This window comes from Tachyglossus aculeatus, chromosome 12 (assembly GCF_015852505.1).
Source record: "Tachyglossus aculeatus isolate mTacAcu1 chromosome 12, mTacAcu1.pri, whole genome shotgun sequence".
NCBI lineage: Eukaryota > Metazoa > Chordata > Mammalia > Monotremata > Tachyglossidae > Tachyglossus > Tachyglossus aculeatus.
The window spans coordinates 4496875-4506623 of record NC_052077.1 but is presented as its reverse complement, the minus strand read 5'-3'; the positions used below and the strand labels follow the sequence as shown (position 1 = coordinate 4506623).

The 9749-nt window shown below is 49.5% G+C and overlaps 1 non-coding gene across 1 annotated transcript; it reads right to left on the bottom strand.

Moving 5' to 3' along the window:
• Positions 1-4669: 4669 nt before the first annotated feature.
• Positions 4670-4807, bottom strand: LOC119935930. The gene has a single exon (XR_005453528.1). It is a non-coding gene; the product is annotated as a small nucleolar RNA SNORA7 (small nucleolar RNA).
• Between the last annotated feature and the right edge of the window lie 4942 nt (positions 4808-9749).

Here is a 9749-nt window from a genome sequence, read left to right as displayed (position 1 = left end):
TCCACCGCGGGGGGGAGGGCGGGGCCAGGGCGCCGCCGGCTCCCGACACCGGCCAATCACAGCGGAGGGCCGGGATACAACGACCAATCACGTCAGAGGGCGGGGAGAGCACCGCCCCCCACTACGAACTGTTATCCAACACGGCGGGGGGCGGGGCCAGCTCGCCGCCGGCTCCCCACACTAACCAATCACAGAGGAAGGGTGGGCGACACCGACCAATCACGTTAGAGGGCGGGGAGAGCACCGCCCCCCCAGCTCCGAACTGTTATCCACCGCGGCGGGAGGGCGGGGCCAGGCCGACGCCGGCTCCCGACACCGACCAATCACGTTAGAGGGCGGGGAGAGCACCGCCCCCCCACAACGAACTGTTATCCAACACGGCGGGGGGCGGGGCTAGCGCGCCGCCGGCTCCCGACACTGACCAATCACAGCGGAGGGCCGGGATACACCGATCAATCACAGCGGAGGGGCGGGCGACACCGACCAATCACGTCAGAGGGCGGGGAGAGCACCGCCCCCCACCAATGAACTGTTAGCCAACACGACGGGGGGCGGGGCCAGCGCGCCGCCGACTCCCGACACCGACCAATCACAGAGGAAGGGTGGGCGACACCGACCAATCAGGTTAGAGGGCGGGGAGAGCACCGCCCCCCAGCTCTGAACTGTTATCCACCGCGGCGGGAGGGCGGGGCCAGGGCGCCGCCGGCTCCCGACACCGACCAATCACAGCGGAGGGCCGGGATACACCGACCAATCACAGAGGAGGGGCCGGGCGACAACGACCAATCACAGCGGAGGGGTGGGCGACACCGACTGATAATAATAATTGCGGTATTTGTTAAGCTCTTCCTCTGTGCCATGGCAGTGTACTAAGAGCTGGGGTGGATACAAGCAAATGGAGTTGGACAGAGTCCCTGTCCCACATGGGGCTCACAGTCCCCATCCCCATTTTACAGATGAGGTCACCGAGGTCCAGAGAAGTGAAGTGACTCGCCCCAGGTCACACAGCAGGCAAGTGGGGGAGGCGGAATTAGAACCCATGACCTCTGACTCCCAAGCCTGGGCTCTTTCCACTGAGCCACGCTGCTTCTCTGCTTCACGTGGGGCTCACAGCCTCAGCCCCCATTTTCCAGATCAGGGAACTGAGGCCCAGAGAAGTGAAGTGACTTGTCCTAGGTCACACAGCAGGCAAGTGGGGGAGGCGGGATTAGAACCCACGACCTTTTTATCAATCAATCAATCAATCAATCGTATTTATTGAGCGCTTACTGTGTGCAGAGCACTGTACTAAGCACCCACGCTCTATCCATAATGCCATGCTGCTTCTCTGATGAGACTGGGACACAGTAAGCAATCTGGCGCTAGAGGAGTGAAGTGAATGGCTGGGCTGTACTAGGAGATCAGTCTGTCAATCGTATTTATGAGTGCTTACTGTGCGCAGGACACTGTAGAGAAGCAGCATGGCTCAGTGGAAAGAGCACAGGCTTTGGAGTCAGAGGTCGTGGGTTCAAACCCCAGCCAATTGTCAGCTGTGTGACTTTGGGCAAGTCACTTCACTTCTCTGGGCCTCAGTTCCCTCATCTGTAAAACACGGATGAAGACTGTGAGCTCCCCGTGGGACCACCTGATCACCTTGTAACTTCCCCGGCGCTTAGAACAGTGCTTTGCACATAGTAAGCGCTTAATAAATGCCATCATTATTATTATTACTAAGTGCGTGGGAGAGTTCTCGCCTGTCCCGCCGTCGACCCCCGGCCCACGTCATCCCCCGGGCCTGGAATGCCCTCCCTCTGCCCATCCGCCAAGCTAGCTCTCTTCCTCCCTTCAAGGCCCTACTAAGAGCTCCCCTCCTCCAGGAGGCCTTCCCAGACTGAGCCCCCTCCATCCTCCCCGCCTTACCTCCTTCCCTTCCCCACAGCACCTGTATATATGTTTGCACATATTTATTACTCTATTTATTCATTTTACTTGTACATATTCTATTTATTTTATTTTGTTAATGTGTTTTGTTCTCTGTCTCCCCCTTCTAGACTGTGACCCCACTGTTGGGTAGGGACCGTCTCTATATGTTGCCAACCTGCACTTCCCAAGCGCTTAGTACAGTGCTCTGCACACAGTAAGCTCCCAGACTGAGCCCCTTCCGTCCTCTCCCCCTGTCCCCCTTTCCATCCCCCCTCATCTTACCTCCTTCCCTTTCCCACAGTACCTGTATATATGTATGTACATATTTATTACTCTATTTATTTTACTTGTACATATCTATTCTACTTATTTTATTTTGTTAGTATGTTTGGTTTTGTTCTCTGTCTCCCCCTTCTAGACTTTGAGGCCACTGTTGGGTAGGGACCGTCTCTATATGTTGCCAACCTGCACTTCCCAAGCGCTTAGTACAGTGCTCTGCACACAGTAAGCGCTCAATAAATACGAGTGAATGAATGAATGAACAAGATTGGTGATGTAGGAGGGGGTACCTATAGGCGGGGGTGAACTACCCAGGGTGCAAGATGCAGGGAGGAGACAGGAAGAGAGAAGGAGTGGGTTTTCTCTGGGTTTCCTTTGAGCGCTCAGCCAGCTTCACCTTGCAGCTGCCCTCTGGCAACCAAGGCTACGGAGCTAGTGGCCATGGTGGTCGCTTGCAAGAATGGAAAGGAGAGAGAGTGTCATTGAGAGAGTCAGGTGCATATTTCACTGCCCCTCTTTCCTCCTCAGGCCTCTCTCTCTCTTCTGTTCCTGTCCCTTCCAACGGATCAGTGGCATTTATCGGGCCTTTACTGTTCATTCAATCAATCAATCAATCAATCAATTGTATTTATCGAGTGCTTACTGTGTGCAGAGCACTGTACTAAGTGCTTGGGAAGTACAAGTTGGCAACATATAGAGACAGTCTCTACCCAACAGTGGGCTCACAGTCTAAAAGGGGGAGACAGAGAACAAAACCGAACATACTAACAAAATAAAATAAATAGAATAGATATGTTCATTCATTCATTCAATTCAGTTGTATTTATAATAATAGTAATAATAATGGCATTTATTAAGCACTTTCTATGTGCAAAGCACTGTTCTAAGCGCTGGGGAGGTTATAAGGTGATGAGGTTGTCCCATGGGGGGCTCACAGTCTTAATCCCCATTTTACAGATGAGGTAACTGAGGCACAGAGAAGTTAAGTGACTTGCCCAAAGTCACACAGCTGGCAATTGGCGGAGCCGGGATTTGAACCCATGACCTCTGACTCCAATGCCGCTCTTTCCACTGAGCCACGCTGCTTCTCAAGCATTGCTTAATGAGCACTTACCGTACTAAGCGCTGGGGAGAGTACAATACAATAATAAACAGACACATTCCCTGCCCACAGAGAGCTCACAGTCCAGAGGAGGAGACAGAAATGAATATGAATAAATAAATGACCAATATGGACATAAGACCTCCGGGGCTAGGAGGGGGGATGACATGGGAGTCAGAGGTCGTGGGTTCTAGTCCCGGCTCTGCCACTTGTCAGCTGAGTGACTTTGGACAAGTCACTGAGCTTCTCTGTGCCTCAGTTACTTCACCTGTAAAATGGGGATCATCATCATCAATCGTATTTATTGAGCGCTTACTGTGTGCAGAGCACTGTACTAAGCGCTTGGGAAGTACAAGTTGGAGCGCTTGGGAAGTACGAGTTGGAGCACTTGGGAAGTACAAGTTGGTGAAGACTGTGAGCCCCACGTGGGACAACCTGCTTACCTTGTATCTACCCCAGCGCTTAGAACAGTTCTTGGCACATATTAAGCGCTTAACAAATACCATCATTATTATTATTATTAAGAACGGGAGCAAGTCAGGGTGACTCAGAAGGGAGAGGGAGAAGAGGAAAGGAGGGATCAGTCAGGGAAGGCCTCGTGGGACAGCCTGCTTACCTTGTATCTACCCCAGTGCTTAAAACAGTTCTTGGCACATATTAAGCACTTAACAAATACCATCATTAATATTATTATTATTATTAAGAACAGGAGCAAGTTAGGGCGACTCAGAAGGGAGAGGGAGAAGAGGAAAGGAGGGCTCAGTCAGGGAAGGCCTCTCGGAGGAGATGGGCCTTCAATAAGAGGGGGAGAGTCATTGTCGGATTTGGGGAGGGAGGGTGCTCCAGGCCAGAGGCAGGGTGTGAGCTTACTACAGTCCAGCCTGCACACTTTGCTCCTCTAGGGCCAGCCTACTCACTGTGCTCCAGTGTCATCTTTCTCGCTGTTAACCCCTTTTCCACGTCCTCCCTCTGGCCTGGAAACCCCCGGCCCCGCTCCCATAACCTCCATATATGTCAGACCCCCACTCTCCCCAGCTTCAAAGCCCTATTAAGGTCACATCTCCTCCAAGAAGCCTTTAAGCCCTCTCTTCTCCTCCTTCCTCTCCCTTCTGCATCATCTATGCGCTTGGACCTGTGGCCTTTGGGCACTTGGTATTTCCCCCACCCCGAGCCCCACAGAACCTACGTATTGTCTTATGCCCGTCGAATCGTCTCCGATCCAGAGCGACGCCATGGACACATCTCTCCCAGAACGCCCCACCTCCATCTGCAATCGTTCTGGTAGTGGATCCACAGATTTTTCTTGGTAAAAATCCCAAAGTGGTTTACCATTGCCTCCCTCCGCGCATTAAATTCGAGTCTCAGCCCTTGACCAGGGGAGTTTTGACTTGTAGCCGATTGCCTTCCACTTGTTAGCCACTGGCCAAGCTAGGAATGGAATGGGTAGGCCACTGCTTGACTCTCCCTCCCATAGCCGAGACTGGTAGAGGACTGGAAACTCTCCAGATGCGACCCTGAGAGGGGACAGCACTTATGTACATATCTGTAAATTATTTCTTCATTTTAACGGCTGTCTCCCTCTGTAGAATGTAAGCTGTGGGCAGGGAATGTATCAGTTTACCCTTAAATTGCACTCTCCCAAGCGCTTAATACAGTGCTTTGCATACAGTAAGCACTCAGTAAATACCATTGATTGATTAATTGTTTTCTAAACAGCAGATCCTGATTTACCCTCATCCGGATAGGGCCTTGTTCTGCCAATAGCTCTGGTGCATTCTCTCAGCAGCAGTTCTTTTTTCTCCGATATTTTGTTAAAACACTTACTAAATGCACTGCACTAAGTTCTGTGGTAGATACAAGCTAATCAAGTTGGAGATAGTCCCTGTCCCACGGTGGGGGGCTCACAGCTTTAATCCCCATTTTAAAGATGAGGTAACTGAGGCCCAGAGAAGTGAAGTGACTTGCCCAAGGTCACACGGCAGACCAGTGGCAGAGCCGGGATTAGAACCCAGGTATTTCTGACTCCAAAGCCTGGGCTCTATACACTATGAGAAGCAGCGTGGCTCAGTGGAAAGAGCACGGGCTTTGGAGTCAGAGGTCGTGGGTTCAAATCCCAGCTCCGCCAATTGTCAGCTGTGTGACTTTGGGCAAGTCACTTCACTTCTCTGGGCCTCCGTTACATCATCTGTAAAATGGGGATTAAGACCGTGAGCGTCCCCGTGGGACAACCTGATCACCTTGTAACCTCCCCAGTGCTTAGAACAGTGCTTTGCACATAGTAAGCGCTTAATAAATGCTATCATTATTATTATTATTATGCCACGCTACCCCGAGACCCACAGCACTTATGTAAGGATCCATAAATGATTTATTCATATTAATGTTTGTCTCCCCCTCTAAACTGAAAACTCATTGTGGGCAGGGAGTGTCTAGGAACTCTGTTGTAGTCTACTCTCCCAAGTGCTTAGTACAGTGCTTAGCACACAGTAGGCCCTCAGTGAATATCACTGATTGAGTGATTGGTTGATTACCCTCATCCAGATTGTGCCTCGCTGATGGCCAGACAGAATAATTCCTGTGACTTCTTTCAGAAGCTTTTTTTTTTTTAACTGCCGACTCGGGTCAGACACTGTACTAAGCGCTGAGGTAGATAGAAGCTAATCAGCTTGGACACAGTCCAAGTCCCAAGGGGGGCTCATGGCCTTAATCCCCTTTATACAGATGAGGTAACTGAGGCCCGGAGAACTGCCTTGCCCGGAATCACACGGTAGACAAGCGGCAGGATTCGAACCCGGACTTTCTGACTTAAAGGCCTGTATGCGTCTCAGAGTCTGCTGTGCCCTCCTCCAATTTGGGCACCATTATTGAGTGAGGCCCTCAGATCTGATAAATCAATCATTTATCGAGGTCGTCCCTGGGCGTCGAGGCTTGATCTGTGGTTGTGGAACAGAGTATCTCCGAGCGCTCAGCTGCATGTCTGCTAGGCTCCAAGAGAATGTACAAAATATTGGAGGCCAAAGGGGATCGGTTATGAAATTGCCAGTGGTATATTGTCAGGGAGCAAAATACATAAGGTCCATTACTACTGATTGATTGAAAGATTGAGTGCAAGTCATCTTTTTCTAGGTGGTGACTATCAGAGATTTCTCATTTGTAAAATACGGAACACTTTCAGCCTTTGCTTCTTCAAGTCAAAATAATCCCAGTTGATTGTAGAAACAATCCTATCTATGGGATGCCTTTTGAGTGCAGTGAACTGCACTAACTGTTTGAGAGCTAGAACAGAAGCACAAGACTTGTTTCTCACCTTCAAGGAACTTACACTCTAATGGGGGAGTAGGGCATCGAAATAGCAAATGTACACCACCTTCTCACGTGCCGGGGATGGATATTAATAAATGCTCAAGTGGAAAAGGAGGCTGAAAGTTGGTTAAGAATCTAGTACTGACAATTAGTTGGGGGAAAGTCCGTTGGAGGGGGTGGGATTTCAAAGCTCTCATCTTGAAGGTGGGGAGGGCTGGAGGGGAAGAGAATAACAAGAATAAGGGCTGTAGGTGGGTAGGAGGAGTACATGGTACATCTAAAACGGCAGTTTTGGGAGAAGGATGAGCCCAAGCAGGAGAATAGGGAATAAGGAGAGCGGCTAGATAGGAGACAAGAGCTGGTGGACAGGACTCTTTGGCTGATAGGGAAGAAGATGGGCAACACTGGAAGATTTGGAAACAGCGGCCGGGTGCTGAGAGACATTTCAGAAAGATGGTCTCGGCGGGAATGTGGAGTACGGACTGAAGGGGTTTAGTGGCTGGAGGGAGGAAGAAGCTCTTGAACCAATCAATCAACCAAAGGTATTTACGGTGTGCAAAACACTGTAAAAAGTGCTTGGGAAGTCACAAAATAATTACAGCTATTTTTTGTTTAGCACTATGTGCCAAGCACTGTACTACGCCCCGGGGCCGTCAGATCTGACAAAGTCTCTGTAGGGGCTCACAGTCTACGTAGGAGGGAGAATGGGTATTTCGTCCCCATTTTGCAGCTGAGGAAAGTCAGGCACAGGAAAGTTAAGGGACTTGCCTCAAGTCGCACAGCAGGCAAGGGGCAGAGCAGGGATTTGAATCCGGATCGTCAGACTCCCAGGCCTGTGTTCTAAGACACACTGCAGTTGGTAGACATGTTCCTTGCCCTCAAGGAATTTAAACTAGTGGGGAACGAAAGCAGTGACCTTATGGGTGAAGAGGTAGGATTCGATCGGTGAAATGTCTTTTGTGGAAACACTTTGCAGGTTTTAGCAGTAGACAGGATATGAGAGGCGAATGACAGTCTTCCTGGAACTCGTTTTTTGGTTCTGAACCTTCTGAAATTCTTGACATCCCTTACAGAGTGTGAAAACCCAAACTGGATCAGCATCGACAGGATTTAATAATTCATTCAATTGTATTTATTCCATCGTATTTATTGAGCGCTTACTGTGTGCAAAGCACCGCACTGAACGCTTAGCACTGTACTAATAAGCATCTACATTGTGTTGAACACTGAACCAGATGATATGGAGAATGACAGACACAGGGCAGAAGCACTATACAAAGAAAGAGCAAAAGAATTTACAGTCTATGGAGGAAACAGGACAAACATAGAACACCATTAGATAGAATCAATCAATTGTATTTATTGAGCGCTTACTGTGTGCAGAGCACTGTACTAAGCACTTGGGAAGTACAAGTTGGCAACATATAGAGACAGAAAAATAGAGACAGAGATAGAAAAGTGCCAGTGATATGAAAAAAGGGAAACCAATATAGATCCCGGCAGGGTTAAAAAAGGATGGGATGGACAATTGTTGGCATTAATTAGGGAAATTACCTTGGAACGGGTGAGATTAGAGTTGCCATTTAAAGGAAAGAAGGTTGTATGATTGGCAAAATAATAATGATGGTATTTGTTAAGCACTTACTATGTACTAAGCGCTGGGGTGGCTACAAGCAAATCGAGTTGGACACAATCCCTGTTCCGTGGGGGGCTCACAGTCTCAATTCCCCTTTTACAGATGAGGTAACCCAGGGCCAGAGAAGTGAAGTGGCTTGCCCAAGGTCACACAGCAGATAAGTGGAAGAATAGGGATTAGAACCCATGACCTTCTGACTCCCAAGCTCTATCCACTAAACCAAAAGGAAGGTGGGAAACCATTTCCTACTTGGCTTGGGAAGAGGTTTGGATTCAGCAGAGCCAGAACCAGTGATTTCTGGGTCTGTTTATTGTTGGATTGTACCCTTCCAAGCGCTTAATAAAGTGTTCTGCACACAGTAAGCACTCAATAAGTACGATGGAATGAATGTCTAGGAGAACCAATCTTGAAAACTTCAAAGGAACTCTGTGGGTTGAGATGAGGATTTGAGATTATCAAGGGAACCCAGGTGGGCTGGGAAACCCAGAGTCAGTGAGCACCAAGAAGTACGCACTTTTCAGCAGGTGAACCGTGGCAGTTGAACTGTTAGAAACAGAACGGTGAGAAGCGATGCAACCTCGCGGAAAGAGATCGGGCCGGAAATCAGAGGACCCGGGTTCAAATTCCAGCTCTGCCAGTTGCTTGCTGTATGACCTTGGGCAAGTCGCTTAACTTTTCTTTCATTCAATCGGACTCATGGAGTGCTTACTGTGTGCAAAGCACCATACTAAGTGCTTGGGAGAGTAGGATGCAACAATAAACAGATTCCCTGCCCACAGTGAGCTCGCTGTCTTGTCTGTGCCTCAGTTTCCTCAACCGTAAAATGGGGTCCAGGACTTCCCCTACCTGGCTAACATGAACTGGGATGCTGTGTTTCAGAAGAGGTTGATTCCAGGCTTCGTTGCCAATAAAGGCCAACTAAACTGTGACCCCACATTTGAACTGGAAGAAATGATCCTGGAGTCCAAACCGCTTCATAAGAAAAAGAAGCATCTAGCCAAGAAAGAGAAGAACATCAGGCAGGGTGATTCATCCCAGCCCAGTCCGCACCCTCCTCTCCCCTGCCGCTAACCTCCTCGCTGTGCCTCATTCTCGCCTGTCCCGTCGTCGACCCCCGGCCCACATCCTTCCCGGGTCCTGGAATGCCCTCCCTCCACACATCCGCCAAACTAGCTCTCTTCCTCCATTCAAAGCCCTACTGAGAGCTCACCTCCTCCAGGAGGCCTTCCCACACTGAGCCCCCAACTTTTCCTCTGCTCCTCCTCCCCTCCCCACCACCCCCACCCTCTGCCCTTCCCACAGCACTTGTGTATATTTGTACATTTTTATTACTCCATTTATTTTATTAATGTGCATATAGCTATACTTCTATTTTTCTATTTTGATGGTATTGACACCTGTCTACTTGTTTTGTTGTCCGTCTCCCCCTTCTAGACTGTGAGCCTGCTATTGGGTAGGGACTGTTTCTATCTGTTGCCAGTAGCACTTAGTACAGTGGTCTGCACACAATAAGCACTCAATAAATAT